Source organism: Neodiprion virginianus, chromosome 1 (genome assembly GCF_021901495.1).
Source record: "Neodiprion virginianus isolate iyNeoVirg1 chromosome 1, iyNeoVirg1.1, whole genome shotgun sequence".
Taxonomy (NCBI): Eukaryota; Metazoa; Arthropoda; class Insecta; order Hymenoptera; family Diprionidae; genus Neodiprion; species Neodiprion virginianus.
The window spans coordinates 38,211,964-38,232,808 of record NC_060877.1 but is presented as its reverse complement, the minus strand read 5'-3'; the positions used below and the strand labels follow the sequence as shown (position 1 = coordinate 38,232,808).

General features: G+C 42.0%; 1 long non-coding RNA gene across 1 annotated transcript in view; it reads left to right on the top strand.

Moving 5' to 3' along the window:
* The window catches only part of LOC124298376 (uncharacterized), a 40,375-nt gene that overhangs the window by 707 nt on the left and 18,823 nt on the right, over positions 1-20,845 (top strand). The gene's annotated exons all lie outside the window — the stretch shown is intronic.

Sequence of the window (20,845 nt, the reverse complement as noted above, 5' to 3'; positions counted from 1 at the left end):
TCTTTCGGTCCGCGGCGCGAGTACCGAGGTCGCATATTTTCCAGCGGCAACAGAGCGAAGGCCTCCGTATATCCTGAGACCCGGGACCGAGGTTCGGATCGCTGGAGGATCATCGCGGATACGCGACCGTAGAGCTCTGCGGCCTGTGGATGATGTATCTAGGCGGGTATTTACGCCGCGTCGACAGCCAGGAACGAGCCGCTATTTAACGGAGGTCGTCACAGCCGACGCTGACAAATGGGGAAAATTATACGGTTGGAATTATTCGTTGAAGATAGCGGAAGATTACGGTTGAAGAGGTGGAGAGGCTGAAAAATGTCGCGACGCGATCTTCTTTCGAGTTTCATTTTTAACACAGGGACTGACGGGTTCAAAAAATCAAACATCAAGGACTCGATCAGCCGGGGAGATGCAGCGATCGAGTCGCTAATTAATATCAACAAGTTTAATGAGCCACGCGATGCTATAAATGTGAACGTCGCGTCCTCGCCCCGCCTTTTTTCAGGGGTTATACCTGGTCAGGAGGACGAAAAAAGCGATTTTTCAAGGATTATTCGCGAAGAGACGCTTCGATTTGTCGATATAAAAATTCATTTACATATCGGGGTAGCATTGAACTTTATTCCGATATTATTTATCTTTGAAAATAATGATCTTTTTAAAGCTGATATAGCCGATCTCCGGAAGCACCTCTAAATAAAGGCGTCTTGCGGTGAGCAAGATATCTCTGGACTGGATCATCCGATTGAAAAAACAAAAAAGATTTAGCTAGTACAAGGTATTGTCTGGTCTTTAATCGAAAGAATGAGCAAACTATTAATTTTCAACAAAACGGCGGCTTCTCAAAAAAAAAAAAAAAAAAAACAAATTCGATTTTTCACAACAATTGACCCCTTAGTTTGTTTATAAAATGGAAAATATTTACTGGCGATAAAAAAACCTTCGATCAAGGACTGAAAAATATATTCATAAAGCTTGTGTAAATATTTGAGACTAATCGTTTCGCTCGTTTTTCAGAAATCTTGCTCACCGTCTTTGAAAGCATGGTTTTGAAAAAATCGCGTTCAAACTTTCACAAGTATTTTCAAACGCTCCGGGGCGTCTTTCCAAATGCGCGCGCAACTTGGAGAATATTTGTCGGATCGACGTGAAATTTTCTGTATATATACGTAAATATATGTACATTGCGAAAGTGAAATTTCAATAAAATCGAATTTGAAAAATCCTGACCACTTATAACCCCTTATCTGACATATTCCATCGTTCCTCTTATCTTTCACGTTCCTATTCCGTCCATCGTTCCTCTACCGTTCCACATTCCTAAAATAATTCTATCGTTCCGCTCCTGTTCCACATTCCTAACCTACAACAGAGTCGAATTGGAACGGGGATTTGTTAACGTTTGCCGGAAAATGTATACAACGAATCGCTGTAACTCGACCGTCGCTCTTAATTCGTTCGGTTTACCTCATCGCCGATTGTGAGCGATCGGGGCGTGAGTTAATATTATGCCGAGGACTCGACCGAGGAACTTGTTGTTGCTGGTTCATACACGCTTAATTATTTGCGGCGAGTTGTCCTTCCACCGAGGCCCGGTCGCGAGCTAGCGAGCGCGGATCCGCGAAAACGTCGAACACGGACAAACACGGAGCATGCGTGTGTGCGAGAGGCTGTTCAAGGCCGATCCTCACGGCTGCGTTACGCTATATTTTATAGCGTTGAAAGGTGTTTCTAGTCTTTATTACGTGCCATTAGATTCAGCGGTTAAAGCCGCATTGCCGAAATCTAACGAGTTCCGCAAAATTGGAATCGATTCGCGCCGAGACTTTTATCACGGATCGAGATTCGACCGCATCGCGAAATATCGTAGGTCAGGTGCAAACTGGCGGCAAAAATTTGCTGCGAAAATATTTGCACAATGTTTGACAGGCTGCAGATTCGGATGCTATAAGTTAATTAATATGGCGGCCGTTGACCGTCACGCTCGGATACCGCTTGACGTTTTATTTCGGCTCTACTATCATTCGCGGTGTTTACCAATTATCGGGCTTCGCTTCACGACCAACAAAATTGCGGCAAGAATTGCTCGGCCATTATTTCACCTTCGACGAATGCATGAGAACCGAGCATTCGAGACTTGCGAATATCGCCTCTACGTGTCTACGCGTACTTGTATATTTTCTCAACGGTTCACTCACCTGTATGAATAGAGTTAACGCGCTGGATGCGTGATATTTAGTTACATAATGCATATTCGCATGTTACGCTGTCCGAAAACTCAGGAAACAACTACCGAGATTTAAAATTCATTCCAGTGTCGGCACTCTAATATTCTCGATGCGAACACGCCGGTCATTACGGAGAAAATTAGCGACTGAACTTTGTCCAGCGTTGCTCGCCTGCAACGGATTCCGATGTTTCTCCCTTTTCCTACCCATTTTGCAAGAATTTACACACTCGTATTAACTTTGGAGAGTATTTTTTTTATTTCTAACTAACTTAATACTTGTCTGAAGAAAATCCCACGGTATTTATGGTAAAGAAATTCGGGATTTCGATCCGGGTTCCGCGTTCCGTTTATGCCAGGCTAAATTACCGCATGGAAACTCATATATTTATACAGATACACACGCACACAGTGCCTAACGTAATGATATCACTGCTCTGATGTAATACCGAGTCACGCGTCCGTAATATAAATGTATGTGTGCAATACGCGCGAGCCAGAAATATATTAATCCGGTATTCTTTACTAACGTGATTACGGTGCGCATAATTCGATAAAGTGTTCGTAAGTTTATACTTTTCCTCAAAATTTTCCATCAACGTCCATTTCTTTATCAATCAATTTATGCCTTCAACGTGTAGGTGATAAATAACGCGTTTTATTTCCATCGACGAAGACAGCAAATAACCGTTTATTCGATTGTCATACAAGATGTTTCACACGTTAAGCGTGTTTTTTGAACATTCCAGATTTTCATACGCTCCACACAAACTTTATCATGTAAATTTATTCAATTGTGTTCAGTTTTAAATCGAAGGAAAAGGAAAAGAGAAAAAAAAAAGAAGAAGAAAGAATATGTGTATATATACGTATAATAATTATTAACATCTCTGCTGTATCGTACCAATCACCCGACGTGTATGTACTTATAATAACAAGAAAATTTTTCATTCTGCCATTCGTCAAGTTCGTACGAATCAAACTCATTTCTGTGTTTTACTAATTATTCAAATACATTGGTAAAAATTCTATTATCCAATCGATTATCTTCTACTTTTCTTTCTTCTCATCACGTATAAAAATAACTAGGTTCCGACAAAATAATACACACGTACGCGCATAGGTACATATAATACACATACGTATTACAACGCGCATATACGGTTGTGTTTTTTTACTCCTTGTACAATTTTTTGCATATCTGTATCATTATTATATTCATACTATTACCTACAATGTTTTTTTTCCTCAAAGAATTTTTTTCAATCGTTTTCCTTCTCAACTTTTTTCCTTCCTTCTTATTTTTTGCAACAGTTCTGTATCTGCTAACGCGATCCCCGCAAACTTCTAACAACTAACCAGCAAACCAACTCAGCCACTCTCTCCCTCTCTCTCTCTCTCTCTTTTTCCCGGTTGCCCTCAGGTTCCGACTCTATCCTACGTGCCACGCGCACGACGAGTCTCGCCTTCTCTCCTCTCACTCTCTTCTTTCTTTGACGGGACACCGCGCGGAACGTTTGCGGTGCGGCGGCGTCTTATAGAAGAGGTGGAAATTTTCGGCAGCATAAATTTGCAACGTCTAGGCGTCTCTCCCACGCAGCGATTCTCGCGCGTTATTACACGGATACGTTCATTCCACACACAAATACCAATACAACTCTCCGAAACGCCAGATGTCGACCGTTTGCTGCGTCATGTTTGTCTCAAGCGTTATAAGTTTATACGATATTATATATATATATATATATATATATATATATATATATATATATATATATATATGTATATATGTATGTTAGACTGTATCGACAAAATCGACTGTTTTTTTTTGTCAAAATCAATCCGAAGATATTGTTCCAAATTATGAAAAAAGGATGCTATCCAAGTTTGAACTCGTAATATTAACATCTAGAGGTGCGTTATCGCAATTTTCTATTTCCCGTTTAAATAACATGAGAAAATTTTCCTTCTTGTTAACTTTCGAATTTTATAACTCGTCAACCAAGACCAGGACGTATTTTTGTGGGAAATTGAACGCTCTACAAAAAAAGATCTCCAATTATTTTCTGCTAAATCTAGTATTTCAAAAATTTATTTAAGGTCAAACGTCAATAAAAGAACAGATTTATCACGAAATGATAAAAAGAAAGAGCGTTCAATTTCCTTCAAAAATACGTTGCGGTCTTATCAGTAACGCTAATGCGTTGACGAGTTATAAGGTTCCAACGTTGAAGAAAAAAAAAAGAAATAAAAAAAAACGAAAACAATATCCCCGCGTTATTTAAATGCGAGATAAAAAATCGCGATGATCCGCATATAAATATTAATATCAAGTGGTCAAACTTGAACAGTATTCTTCTCTCGTCATTTCAAACAATATTTTCGACTTGTATTTGGTTTGAAAAAAAAAAAGTAGAAAATCGTCGATTTATTAGATACACCCGTATGTTATGGAAAACTCTCGGGAAGAGATGTGAGAACGCGGCAGCCGCGGGCAGAGAAGGAAGGCGGATTTTGGTGAAAGTGGGGGGGAGGAGGAATCAGAGGAGAGACGCGCGTATCTCGAGCATCAGGCACACGTCGCCCGTCGGCGTGCATACGCGCGTACGTATTATACGTATACGTATACCAATACAACCCAATCTTGACAGCGAAGCAAAGTTGCGGGAGGTCAGGGCGTGATAGCTTTTTATAGGACCGGCTCTCTCTCTCTCACTCACACTCTCTTTTTCTCTCTTTCTTACCGCCCTCCCACCCCCGCATGGCCATCGCGCGTCGACGATACAGCAACGTGATCTCCTTCTTCTTTCTCTCTTTCTCACTCTTTTCTTCGTTGTTCGATCTTTTACGGTTAACTCGGGCGACCGAGGAGGAGAACATCGATTGCGCGTCACGGAGTTTTGTCGGAATTGCTTTTCTTCCTTTTCCTTTGCATTCGAAAAGAATAAGGTATATTTTTTTTTTCATAGTTTTTATCATCATCTCGTTTACGATTTTAATGGTATTTTTTGTTTACGTCTTTGTACAATTTCTATGTACGTACACGTCTCCGTATCTCTTATCGATCATACATTACATACCTACGTGTAATACTTATGTACATACGTGTCTCTTTTTTTTTTTTTATTTGAAAATAATTTAGACAAGTTATTCCGCGATTATATATTATTGCAATGTAACCCGTGTGCGTAATAAAATTGAAAAATCGTCGTTAAACGAGCAAACCGTGCACGTATGTTTATTTTCATTACACTTATCGTTAGTTGATACAAAAATTGATACAGCCTTGCGTGTTAGGTTCGTTCTATTAATTTTCCGAGATGTGTAAAGTACAGTTTCGTTACGATCGCCGGTACGTACGATACGTACAGAGAGATTATTGCAGATTGTATAGAATAATGCCGCATATTGCAGCTTCCGTGCGTCGATCGACGATCCGAAGAATCGTGGATTATGAAATACACGTTTCGAGCAGTGTAATGAACGTGCGTGTCGAACGGCACGCGGAGTTCCTCGTACCTCTTAATTTTTCAGCTTCTTCCGAGAAGAAGTCGGTACACATAATACGTATAATATACGTAGGGTATAATATAACGTATAACATCTCACACTCGCACGTACTGATGAATTTTCGGAAATCAGAGGTGGAAGAGAACGGTTTTCTTTTATCAGTTATCGCGGACGAAAGCCGCCACATACCTGCGATACACGGATAATCCGTATACACCTCCTAATTATTGAATCTGATATAAAGAACGAGAAAACAAAATTATCAAGATTGTATTTACACGCAGTTTTTTTCCATGTCGAATTGGCCGATCCTGTAATTTTGATGCGGAGTTTGTATCGTGCTTTTGCAATATCTTATCAAAGTCACATGCTTGATAGTTGTAGAAAGAGAAAATCCGACGCCTGTTATAACTTGAGCACTCAGTGTCCATATTTAGTTGTTCCCGAACGCAATTTTCCATTTTCCCAATCAAATTAACACACGAAAATAATTTCAGCCGTTCCGGAATTTTGTAGCTCAGTAAAGAGGCAACGTACGCAAGACATGCCCTGAGGAGTTTTTTTTGTTCGCTTGCCGCAGCTGCTGAAACGATTTCAACAGTTATTAAAACGACACGCGAGCGAAACGCGGCTGCGAATTTTAGTAAAAAATGATCGAACAGAAAACAGAGTTGCAGAAAATCAAGCCTCGCTCTCATCGGCAGATTCTCTGTTCAACATCATACACGCTTTCACGATTTCAAGAGTCACTGTCAAAGAGCCGACTCTTCTCGAGTCAAGATGCCTCATTCGAATTGCAGAGGAGATTATTTCTGCCTCGTCAAATACACCGACGGTTTACGGTTTTTCGAACCGCATACCGTTATTTTTCCCCTCGACGATGTTTTTTCGGATTGTCAAGTCGATTCTATTTACATGCATACGTGATATCCCTACGTTGCATACTCGGCGTAATGTCCGCAGCTTCGTGGAGCGTTGCAGGAAAGCAATCGTCTCCAGGGTCAAGTACGAGACCAAAGATCGGCTTATGGCGAGACTGGCCAATCAGGAAACGAACGGTAGTAAATCATTGTTAATGGTATTTTACGGATGATCTTTGCCGATCGGCTTATCGATCGAACTCGATCTCGATGACTGAGCTGCGAAATGCGGCGGTGATTCGAACCGCAGGATCGTACGATCGTCGGATTTGTTATATCATCGGTTAAATTTCGCATCGAAATTATCTCATCTCCGTGCGAATTTTGTTTTTCACGAGCAAAATACAGGTTGCGTTTAATCGCTCGCATTAATTAAAAACTCTGCGTCAATCTCGCGCGAGCACACAAAACTTGACTTGTTAATAACCTCTTTCGCGCTCTGTGGACCAACCGTCTGTCCCTCGTCTGCGATTCCGTGACGATGTTGACTCGACGCGGCGGGCATTGACTAATATAAGGAACGCTAAAAACAGCCGGCCAAACGCATAATTTACTCACTCGAGCTCCGTCTTCGTGCGATGATAAACCTACCGGCATGGCGGGCGGAGAGATAACCGGATGAAATTATCTACGATGATAATTTACTCCGCTGCAGCGTAATGCGCTCGACGCGATGCTTGTGAGGTTTTCGTCTTACGATATCCGCGTCCCTTTTGAATTTATTTCACGGGGTCAAGACGAGGCTGCCGATCGCTCGGTCATCGTGATTGATTCTTTAAGCTAATTGTAATTATCTGCAGCATCCGTTTGCATAACTCGGTAGAAAATCCATTTAGCCGAATGTATGATGTATTGCGTGGAGAGAAAATAGAGAAAATAAATAAATATGATATTGAAGTATCGTCACGTAACGATGCCGAAAACCTGTTTCGATATTAAGACGAGTGCAGCGTACTTTGCTTTATGAATGTCAAATTCAATGACACCGCTCGTTAATAATCGAGAAGCCTAATTGCGGGTCAGAGGACGTACGTCTACGTGTATTGCGATTTGTTCTGGAAAGATAACAGCAGAGAGGCTGTGCTGCACGCTGATTCTAGGCATAAATGATCGTACGTGAAGAATTCGGACAAGAGATCGGGATGATTATGGAAGCCGTTAGGTTGCCACCAAGATTCGTATTGAGGAATAAACCAGCGCGCTAGAGTGTCCGAATTCGATTTAACGGTCCATATTAAAGTCTCGGTGCGCACCGTTAATCGAATCTGTAACTCAATAAGAAACGCGATGAACTTCTATGTATGCAACGAATGGTCAGAGGTCAAAAAGTGGAATGGGCAGACGACGCAATGATCGGAATACAGAATTTTTTAAGATCCGAAAAACTGTTGAACAGAATTTTCAAAATATCGGAAGACGCGAAATAAAGGTATGTGAAAAAGTGGCAATGTCGAAAACTGAGATGTAGAAGAATTCTATCAATTCTACATTTTAACTGTTTATGCATTGACCACATCATAGATTTTCACTTTTGTATTCGTGTTTCAGTATATTTTAGATTTCCGACGTCTCTACGATACGTCTTCCCATACATCGCGTATCTGTATTTTTACATTTTCACACGAACTTCGCCTCTCCACATTTACAAATTTTATCATTAAAATCTGAGCTTTTGGAAAAACGTTCTTCACATCGCGACCCTCGTCTTTTGCGGAGAACCCACTTTCCGAACCCCACCTTGGAAAAAGTGCTAGCCAACATTTTTAACGACGCAAAAATCAGTCGAGCCGGAGGCTTTGCCCTCCCCCCTCTTCCCCCTTCGAGCGATGATGTTAATCGGATGTCGACGGACTCGGGCTCGAGGTTTACGGTCTCGCGAAGCGGGAGCCGGGCGACCAAGGTCGCCTTATCAAATCTCGTTTGCCGTCGGGATTAGGAGGCGACTCGAGGGGGCATGATCCGCGTTTTTAGCGACGTTAACGCGCGACGCGCACCGTCAGGGGCCGTCCAAACGGCGTTAGCGCAGACAGCGCTGCTGCGCTGCTGCGCGCGGAGATGCGCGTCATTTCGGGCCTGCGAATCGGCGATACGCTGATGCCTCCGCTGCGCGCTGCGCGCTGCGCTATCGGGACCCACGGATCTAGCGCAGCGCCGGTATTCGAGGCGTTGCGCAGGTCAGTTTCATCGCTCACACCTACGCCGCGCGCGATTCTCCCAAGAGAGAGAGAGAGAGAGAGAGAGAGAGAGAGGGAGAGAGACTCTCTCGGGTGACGCGGGAAGTTTCTCTCCGTGCATTTAATGCCTCCGCGCTCGCAGCTCTGGGCCTTCAACTTTATTTTTATAGACTGACGGCCGTCCTAAAGTCGATCTCGTGACGTTTGCAACGCGTCTTGCCGTCGATTTCTTACCTCGTTGAAACCCGGCCGGTGATTTTTCCTCCGACACGGGGGGGAAAGGAAAACAAACAAACGGCTGAACGCGATATCGAGATCTCAGACTCCGTGGAGACCGGAACAGTCAGAGTTCTTCGCGTGGTTGGGAATCGGAGGTCGAATTTTTTAGACAAAAATTTTATTTCGCAACTTCAGAATTAATTCTGGGTAGCCACAAAATTGGAAAACCCCAAATTGTCAGGGGATTTTTTAGTTTGGTAATGGAAAAAACTGAAAATATCAGTTTTTCATCGTGGGAATTAGAAATGATTTTTTGAGGTAACGAATTTACTTTCTTTCGTCGAGAAAACAAATTGGCTTGACGTGACTTTTTTGTACATTATAATTTTCTTCAATTTGAATTGAAATTGAACCGGATATAGAATTAACAAGCTGAACGATTTAGGTTTTACTGACTTACTGGAACTGGAATAATGTCAGGGAAAACTAGGTTTGAGGTCCTGGAAAACCTGGAAATGTACGGAGTTTTTTTTTTTTGTTTTTAAATATGCCCACCGTGTAGTTGAAAGTCTGGAGACTATGATGCACGGAAAATCGCGATCGTATTTTGCAAACCGAACACTCCTTCGGAGCGATTCTAAAGTTGCAAGTCAGCGATGTTTTTAAAAACGTTTCTTTATGATAACCCAACCTAACCCAACCTAACTTTAATCTCCTGATTATACATTCGGGTCATCAAAATTCCCGTTTCAAAGCGATCTCACACGACTTCCGTAGTCAATTTTTGGCTGCACGGATTTTCTGACGCCGCTAGAACGGACGCGTAAAGGTAGTCGAACAACTCGTTAATCAATCATCGCAATTCCCAATTGGTTTAAACGAGCGTCTCAGTAGCTTTGATCGTTGTTAAAATACATTATAATAATACGCAATTATCGACTCGATCATCGTCCCGGTTTCAGAGTCTTTCAAATATACTCGATTTAGCAATTGGATCCATACGGAGGGGGAATCTAAAAGCATAGTAAATAAATTACAACTCGTTCTCCGATCGACCATTCGAACATGCAACCAAGACCTGCAACTCCGATTTTACCAACGCGTACAAAGACATAAATTTCGAACGATCTTTCCGTCAGGATTAAACACCACTGGCGATAAAAAAAGCCGTCGAGTTCATGATTTTTCCATGGAAAAAAGTCCGATGCCAAGCCCCGGTTTGAGCGGAAAAACCGAGCGAAGAAGTAGCGCCGTGTACTTAGACCGGTAAAAAAGTTTACACGGTTCGCGGTAATTACAGGGGATGAGTAATGAGCCGTAATTAAAATTACACCGGACCCTCTGTACACATACCTACACATACGCGGTATTCCTGCGTTTATCGTCACAGCGCGTCGGTTAGGTATCACCTTTTTCAGCGAAGGCTAGGTCGCGGCACCTGCGTCAGAGTGCGTTTAACGGAGAGCCTCTGAGTGGTTTACCTGCTGCAGGGGAAAAGACGAAGGCGCACCTTTCCGAGCGCAGCGCACACCTCGATGAATTAGCAAGCACGCGCTGCGCCCGGCGCGCTGCGTATATACCTACGCTGCTCATACTCACAGCGCAATTTACCCTCCAAACAAGCCGTAAATTTGAGCAGAATTATTGGCTGTAGAGCCGAGCGAGGCAAGGCAAGGCTCTCGGCCTCCCGCTCTTGCCCTTGGAACGGAGGTCGAAAGAAGAACCGGACGCCTCGACTCTCCGAGCTCCAGGCGTTCGCCAGCTCGCCTTGCTCTCGGGTTGTTGGCTTCTGTTTCCCGATTTAAAATTGGTACCCGTCGGTCCGCTGCGAGGGCACTCAGGGATAATCAAAATTGGCACTCAAGTAAATACGAAAAACTATCGCCTCCCTCCGGGGACGCTGCCTCGCCCGAGTAACGACTCTAAACTATAGGTATATTGCAAGGCTATGGAGGGAGCAGATTTTCCATCGTAACACACGCGAGGAAACTGTGAAACTTTACAGATTTATCGCGCGTGCGCGAGATTCCTCGTCTTTGCGCGCAGGCTGGCCAACTCAAGAACTCGGCTTATAGGTGCTCACGCGGGTGATGAGAATTTTTTTCGGTACAAGCGGATCGTCTCGCAGTCGGACAGTCGATGATTCAGTGATTCGACGACGATTGGCAAGGTTTTATTGCCAACTGACCGACGACCGGTGACTGCAACACGACTCGACGTAACTAACGTTTGTTCGTTAAGTTGGCTCCCCTGCCTTGCGGACGAGAATGTTGCCGCGGCAGGAACTCGCTGACCAATAGAGTTCCATTGTTTCGCGCATGCGCAGTCGGTTGGCACTCAAAGCCTGCCAAGTTTCGCCGTTTCCTATCGGTATGTACGCAACCGCGTTCGTTTACGGGTAGAAGGATAGTGATTGTCGAGAAATTATTAAATTTCCGAAGGTCTGAAATGAACACTTCGGGAGTTTAACCCGATAATCCCCGTTTTTCATTGCATGGTAAACACACGCGGAGTAAATTTTATCGTAGCGCTGTAATGTCGCCGGTATAACCTGCACTGCATCAATGAATTTTATTGCATCCCTGTGCGCGGTCGTACAATAACAGAGTATTACTAACCGCAGACTGCAAGCGCTGTCCATACAATCATCGTTGATTGCGGTAAAATTAACTGCAATTGGTCTAACTGCAAAATTTATTTATTTGTGTGTGCTTTTTTTCTCATCTCAATCTGCGAGGTATTATATATCTGTGTAGAGGGTGCTGCCTTCTTCGTGAATTATAGAATACCGCGTGAGCTGCAGGGCGATGTTTTTAAGTCGGTAAAATGCGTCCGGTTATAAGGGAATTGAATTGATTGAATTCCGGTAATATTTCGATAGTATCGAGTTTTCCGTTTTTCAAATGACTGAAAAGGATGCGATCGAAAATACCTTCTACAAAAATTTAGATCATCACAGTACGTGTCGTGAAAGAAATTTCAATCTTCTGCGATGACGGTGTAAACGCAAGGAAATTTTGGCAGGAAATTTCCAGCGCATGGTTGCCAAAAATTCCTTGTTGCATAAACTTTCATCGCAGAAGATTGAATTTTTTTTTCAGAACATATGGTATCATAATTTAAATATTTTTGGAAGGAATTTTTGATCACATCTTTTTTAGTCGTTCCAAGAACCAAAACACCGATATTAAAAAAACTTCACCAGAGTCCCCCCTTAACGATGTATATTCAATTAGTCTCACAGATTGATTGATCAATGCAACAATCAGGGAATTTCATTCCGAGGGTTGAGATATTCTCATCAAATTGGAGAGCCATTCAGGAGGTTCGATTCATCGATACCCAGAATCGTTGCAGTTCAAACGAACCGAGAGCTCGGCTTATAATTCAATTACTCTATAAATATGTTGGGGATTCGTTACCGAACTTGCGATAAAAAATTTGTAATCGTGCCGATCTAGTATATCTAGACAGCTTATTACAGTATTCCAAACAGCTAGTGATTATTGTCAATATGCGAATCAGCGCAAAATTGTTCCTCCCAATAAATTCAGATCAATTATGTGGAATCGTGCCAATTACGCCTCCTAAATTCTTGCCGTTGAAGTTACACCACGTCAAGTTTCTCGGCGGTAAAATTTTCGTCCAATCTATTTCTGTGTAATATTTTTATAAATCGCGACGGTCAAGTATCGCCGCAGTCAAGTAGGTATACACAGCAATTTGTGCGAAAGCCCAAATAACCGGAAGTTTTCGGATAAATTAATAGTAATATTTGTCGCGGAATATTCCCCGTGACGTTCGCCGGCAAAACGTCGCAGCATTTTATTCGAGTGTTGAAAATCGAGGTTCACGATTCGCGACGAAGTTCGAAAGAGCTTGCATGAGAATTCAAGCACGAGAGAGAGGCTGCGGTGCAACGATCACCGCTTAAAGATATACATTTTTTCAAAGCCGCGAGGACGGCCGGGTACTTGAACCTGCGTTTTGCGCCAACAAAAATACTTTACGTCCAACAACTCGAGCTGGTCGTCTGGCCTGGGATAACTATTTCCAGTTTTACGACAGTCGTATACACGCGTTTCAATAACATTTCAATTTGTGCGCAATTCTTATTATAAAATCTCTCCGTGCTCTTCGACCACCACGCGCGCACACGGACACAATGTAACGACACACGCATGATACGCCAAATACCGATCTGCCGCATATCGATACTCCACACTGCACGCGCGAAATGCACCTACGCCAATTCTCGACGTTACCAGTTTTCCTTGCTTTAGCCTGCGCTCCGCGTACCTACCGCAATATAATAAAATTATCTTCCACCTATACATACACGTGTAATAACGTGCTTGCACGCCGGTTGGATCGCCCAAACCGAGTCACCACCGAGTACGTAAACTCTCCGGCTACGGGAACTTGTCTCTACGGTAGAGATAAACGTCTGTCTCTCTGTCATTTATGCACGTTATAAACACTTTTCTTCGTGTACTCGGTGCGTTTTGGTTTGCGAAACAGCGTTGCTCGGATTCCGGCTTCTTCGCGCGCAGTGCGTCAAAATCCGTGCGAATTACACGCCGGAGTACATGCGATGTATGTTTTTAATTTTTACGCTCGCCGGAATTAGTCGACAAGCACTGCGGCGATGGATAATTGGCTAAAAATAATCGATACATCGATCATCGATTACGAAAAAAATAATCGAACACGACTCGATTGAAACGGTAATAATTAATCGACCGTGTCGTTTTTTTTTTTAAACGGTGCATTGGAAACCAAAATTTCGTAAATTTCTGTTTGTAGTTTTAATAGCGGAAAAGTTTTTTGATAATTTATAGTTTCGTTCAAAATATTTTTCTATTTCAGGTGAAAATATTCATTCATCTTTCACTTGTTATATCAAATAAGTATACTCATTAAGTAAGACAATGATAATAATCGATACATAAATCACATAAATTGATATTGCGTTGCGTCGTACGTAGGAGTAAGAAACAAAAACGGATCGCGAGGAAAAATAATCGAGTCGTGCGATTTATCGAGTTTGAAAAATAATCGATTTAATCGAAAATCCATTATTTGTCGTCATTTTTGTCAAGCAGTACCCGGAGTATCGAACCTCAGCTGAGAATCTATGAAACTATTCATGATCAAAATCGAGTGACCAAATAATCCTGGAAAACATTTTTTATTCGAATAAAATGTTGGAAGTTGATGTATTTAGTCACAGAACCGGACTAGATAAATTTGAAAAAACAAACGAAGGATTACTTTGTCAAATTCTAAACGCATCGTCTTGGACTGTGAAATATTTTTTCACCATTGATTTCTTATTTTGCTGTTCGGCCCGAGTTTATTTATCGGCTTATTTTGTATTTATCTTTCCAACTCGCCTCTTCTATCCATCTCCTCCCGACCCGCGGGTCTTCCTCTACTTTATAATATATTCGTTCGCACGTGGCTCTGTCGGCTAATCAACTTACGGCTCTCACGATCAGCTGGCGAACGGCCAATCGTGTTCCACGTTCATCGAGGCTGCGCGATATCGCGTTTAATCTTCTTCTGCTCGATGTTTCTCGACTTTGTGGCGTCCGAAGGGTTAGAAAAAATGATACATCGATTAACCATCCCGGAAAGAAGTTAAACTTCTTTTGAAGTCATTCTTACGGACGATATTTCACGAGTAAGCGGCGTTGAAAGTATCGGTGGACATTCGTTTCATCGACCTTGATCGTAACTCGAAACGTTATACGGGTGAAATAACTCGAAATAATACTGCGTATCAAAAGGCTGCACATGCGCGTGTATGATATACGTGAGGACGTAAAAATTTTGTTGCATTTTTTCAGACCTATCTATATGTGGGCACTTTTAAGAACGTGTTTTTCCAACGGATAATAAATACCGTTCAGCTTACTCATGATTTGCTTTTGGAAAAGGAACAAACAGTTGAATTTACGTCTCTGTACTCGAATTATTGATTGTAATCGCGATTTCTTGTTTGGTGAATCATTCGTAATGAGGTAAGACGGCAACACGGTAGAAACATTCATGTAATAGGCGAAAAACTAATTTGGAGGAAAAAAATTAAGGCTAATGTAGACTTGAAAAGATTTCTAGGCCGGAATCGATACTTTTTTTTGTTACTTTTAAAACATGCGAGAACAAAATGTGTGGAAATTATAATTAGCAAAAGCTTATTGAAATCGATGTTTCCATTCGGGTGAATTTGAAATGGCGAAAAATTTAGTGAATTTTCGTCTGGTTTCACTTTATGCAATGGCTCATTTTGTTATTCACATGTCATAGTCAGATACGAATATCGTTTTAAAAAGGTGGTGAAGAGGAGTTGTAGAAAATTATCATTTTGAATAAAATGAGATATTCCAGAGTGAAAAAAAATGTGTAAAATCAACGATATCTTTTAGATTTTTCCCCAGTGACTTAAAATAAAACATGAATTTCAGTATTTTTCATTCTTGTACATAATTTTTCTAGAAAATATCGTATGATATAATTTATCTTGATTTTCGTTTTTTTTTACAATTTTCTCGACATATACCGCATGTTGAATAATTGTCAAGTATTTAAAACAGGGGTAAAATTTTCCGACAAATCGATTGCCGCTATTCATTTTTCAGAATTATTCTCACATCGCGAGAAAAACGGAAATTTCTGAAACAGCTCCAAAACATCTCAATATCGTCCAAAAACTGTTTCTTTACTTCAATAACGGCATTTTGAGTCCATATTTTCTTCTCTAATTGAACGGGTTACACTGAGGAAAATTTCATTTGTTACAGTAACTAGAAAAATTGAGTAAAACTGGTATCGTTGAAAAAAAACTGTTCGAATATTGTTGGACTTGGGAAAAACGAGGTACACGTAACCATTTTGCGCTATTGTCGATCCTTTTTTGGTTATTCCAACATAAAATCAGTTTGTTCGGTTTATTCTACTTTTTTATTTAAACAAGGCTTTGACGTCAATTTATCGTTGCACAAGCATTAAATTTTCCGCAACAGTTACAAGAAAATATAGCAACAGTGATCGTAACGAGAAAGAATAGCAACGGATACTAGATAAAACTAATTTTCATTTTCTACGTAGAACTATATTTTTCGAATAGTTAAGAACCGACCTGTGACGGAAACTAAAAATTTCTCTCAGTGTAATTCGACGTGCGACTATCTCGTATCACGAAATGAAAAGTACGATCGATTTTGGATCACCGATTGACAAAAATGTCGTAGGTATACCCGATTCCGCGTCAGTCCGACATTTTCACGAGGGGTGAAAATGGAGGATACCGGAAGATGGGTAGCGAAGGATGATCCTCGATGATCGGCTCTCCTTTCTTTATCGCATACGTTTACGTTGCCGAGGTTCGCGGCGCGAATTCCCCGGAGGAGCCGCAGTCGGAATCGGCTGCTACGGAACTATTCTAGGAAGGGAGGTTGTTGTTTGCGGGAGGAAGCGTTGCGGCGTGAACCGAGACTTGAACCCAAGACCTTGGACTAACCATTGCCCTCGATCGCCGTCCTCCCGCGACTCCGCTTCGTCCCGGGCGAGTCGAACGGCTTTTGCCTCCGCCAAACTCGGCGACGCCGACTCGCTTCTTCCTCCGAGATTTTAAGCGCCGCTCTGGAAACCCACGCTGGATTCTCGCCACCAGGTGCGAGAGAGAGAGAGAGAGAGAGAGAAAGTATATTCATTTGATCTTGGAGTCTAACTCCCCAAGGACCACAGGCACGAATTACAATAAAATCTTAACCTGAAAGTAATTATATTCTAATGATAATAAAGGGATAACGGAAGCTAGATCAAAATAACAGACCAAAGCGAATAATTAACGGTATGAAATAATACTGATCGAAAGTAAAAATGAGAGAGAGAGAGACCATCGCTCATTTATTATCTCTTGCGGGAGAGGTTTTCTCGTTTGTCAGAGTTATTGGAAAAATTTCAGTAAAACGAGAATCGTTATCATAACATTTTGAATGTTATTCAAGTTATAAGTAAACGAACATTTTTTTACAAGTAATTATTTACAATTAGTGTCATTTTATACCTGCCATTGCCATATTTTCTGGTTATTGCAACATTAGATTTTGCTGTTTAGTCTATTCTATTTTTGTAGTTGAATGAAATCTCGTTGCAGCAACATTAAATTATTGCAATAGTTACGACCAGTGACAATAATCTGAAATAATAGGATTACACGTGTACTAGATTTTCCGGTTACCGCTACGAAATTCATTATCATTTTGTACCCAGAAGATAGTTCAGGACTTTTCTAGTTTGTACTGTAACTACGATTAGAAATTTTTCTCAACGTAATCATTTCGTTTTACTTTGCAATGGAATAACTCACTTTATTCAAGAGATGTGTTTTATTATACATTTCGAATAACGATACGATACTTTTTGCCTGTCAAATTGTAATCGTTGGGTATCTAAATTTCCTAGACGACGCGGACAGATTTCAGAATAGAAATATTGAATTCAATATCGAAAAAGAAAAAAAACCATTGTCTTAACTAAATAAACGACAGTGTAGCGAAACAGAACGTGATGTAAAATAGATGTTGAACATTTTTTAAATGATTGGTAATAACATATCGATATCCAAACACTTGTTCACAATTTGATTGTGAGTATAGGTATTCTTTTTTCTTCCATTGTAATAAAAATATACCGCTTCGATACGTACTTGAAAAGATATTGATTTTCAACTGACCAATCTCCCCAAGTCATTATGTATGGTTTGGTTATATTATAGGCACCGAGAAGAGAGAATGAAAGACGAAGATGAATGGATATAGAGAGAGAGAGAGAGAGAGAGAGAGAGAGACAGAAGCCGATCCGTCCAGCTGCTGAAACTCCTCCTTTGCCCGGATCCGTGATGGTCAAGAGAGCCAGTCTGCCGCGTTGAATGCATCCTAGTGAAAAATCCGGAGAAGGTTTCGTCTGATGCGGTCCATTAGCTCCGAGTGCGCTGCATCATCAATGCCGCAGTCTACACACCCTCTCCACCTTCGACCGAGGATATTAGCGGGCCGGAGGTAACACATACAACCATGGCGAGACATGCGGACCTCTATCGCATATTCAGTTACCTGCACACTTGAAGAATTTCAAAAGTCTCCCCATTTCCTCTTCTCTCGGCAAATAAGAAGAAGTAAAATAAATAAATAGAAAATAAACAATTCACCGAGAGGAATGAATTATCATATTTGCGCGAAGTGTTTCCTGCACGTTTCTTCATCCTTTGTACATTTCGTTTCATAAATCATGGTTTTGGAAAAGGATGTAAGGTGCAGGATCAAATAACGAAATACGAAAACAGTCGGATGATCATTTTTCTTCTATCTAGTATTTTTGGCACCCGCGTGTTCTGCAGTTATCATCTAATCGTAAATTGTTCGATTGGAATTAGAAAGAACACGGAAACTATGGAATATAAGGACGGAGTTAAGGACCCCCGTTTCATTTTCTCAAGGACGCATCAGTAGAGGTGATCAGAAACGCATCTGGAGTCCGAGGTTGTTAGCCGTGGTTAAAAGATTCGCAGGATGTCGGATCGGTCGAGCAGCGGCTGATATTCTGAACGGTCTCTTCTGGGTATAACCATTAAACAACTCGTCCGTAGTGTACGGCACCAGGATCTCAGCCTGCAAGCTTGAGCGTCATCACAGAGAAGTCTTACGTATCGGACGCATCCGTTTAGCATGGACGTGTAATCGCGTGAATCATGCCTCCAGAACGTAATAATTTAGCAATTAAAATCTCCCCCCTTCCAGTCCTTGCGTTGTGTTATACGAGTGCATATTCACATTGTACGCATCACACACTACGGTGGTGCAGTGATTTATATCGAGGTGAAGCGTGAGCTTTCTGTACTTCGGAGTATGAGATATCACGCATCGAATATTGTGAACTCGAGTATTATATTTGACTCTTAAGATACTTTGATTCGGGTCCTCGCCAAAGTCGAATCACCTAATTTTTATAAGTCAAGTTCGTTAAATATCATGCAAGGTGCAGTTCGGTTGCAAGTGTCTGCGTGTGTGGGTGAAATTTTGTGGGTTGGTTGCCCATAGAGAAAGAAGTAGAGAAAAAGATAAAAGGGGAAACTCGGATCACGTGTAATAAGTTACGGAAAGACAGAGCGGTTACTCTCACCTTTGTACATTACAGGACGGAGTGGTGGCATGACTTCACGCATGAATCGGTCAACGGCCGCGAAATTAATTACAGGAAATAGGCGGGCTTGCCTTTCCGTCGATTGCTCCCCGAATCGGTTCTTCGTTATACACAAATATCGAACCTGATGTAAACGAAGAGTTGTTATCGTATGGATGTGTGCGATTTCGCATGAGCATCGGATTCCCAAAAATCGTGCAGAATTACTGATGAGGTAGTAATTGATTAATTCCTTAATTCAGCTACTCCAGGATACGCGAATTTCACCTAAACATTAATGGAACTGTTGATTATGAGTATAAGATATTAAGCGAGTCAGGGCATTTGGCAAGGCAAAATTCAAAGAAAATTCAGAAGATCTCATGGAATTTTGCAAAATCGATCTATAGATTATCTGTTTTACCATACCCGGGTAAAACAGGAGGTAAAACAGAGTCCGAAATTACCTACCTTCGTTTCAGGTTGCGCGGATTTCAATCCTGGTTGTCTGAGCAGTTGACGATGTTTCCGTGAAACAGAATCAACGGAAAAATGGCAAGTTCTGAAAAATAAAACGACTCTACAATGATCTATTCATCATCGTTATACACGGTTTCAAAGAACTAGCAAAATTTTCCTCATGTACAGTTTTTCGCGTACGGTAGCATGAGTAATACTACAGGATTTCATTATTTGTGTCTTATTTCCCGTCGAATACCTCATCCGCGGGCAGTGTCGTCATAATATGGCAGAAATGTAGCCGCTAATAAAGATTACGAGAAACGAAGTCATTCGCATCGAACGTGACGTAGCCGTGCGTCAGCGTCACGCGGCGATGTCCTTCCAGGAGTGAAATGGATGTGTGCCGACCGGTGGTTGATACGCTGCTTGCGAAATCGAGGCGAGTAGGACTCGGCGATACCGCAACTTCCGGCCGTCAGCCTTCTGCTTTGATTCCAAGGGGCCCGGGCCCGGAGCGCAAGCTCGGCACGAAGTTGGCGGCTTGCGTTGCCCCATCAATTCATCAGCGACTCCTTCGAACCGTTTATTCGCACCAAGATCCCCGCGTTTCGTTGCCGCCGTCGCCATAACGCGAGCCTCGCCGAGGAGGGAAAAATCCGCTTTGAAGGCCGCGCGTGTGGCCCGATCCCGCTGCCAAAATTCTCCCCGAGTGCAGTACCGCGGCTCTCTCTATTTTCGTATACGCGATATAAGAACTTTTCCAGCCAGGCTGCACGAGCGCGGCCTCGCTCGTTGCGACGATGCACTCCAATCTGCGAGAATATTTTCCCCTTGCCGCACGTACCGAGACTCAATCACTGCCAGGCGCGCTGCGGCGCGTCCCTCTTCTTCTTCGGGGCAAAAAACGAAAGAATTAAATTAAAAATGGCAGGAAAAAATGGTATCCAGAAACGTACAAGAAGTGCAAGCTTGGCAAGAGAGACGGAGAAACGTTGGAGGTTTGCGAAACTCTTCGACGCATCGAACAGCTGTAAACAGCCGGTAGGAAAGAGGTTGGAAAAATAGTCTCGATATCGGTAAATATTTTCATTTCAAAATAAGCTTCGCGATCATTATTATAGGTAGCTACGTAGTCACTTGTACGA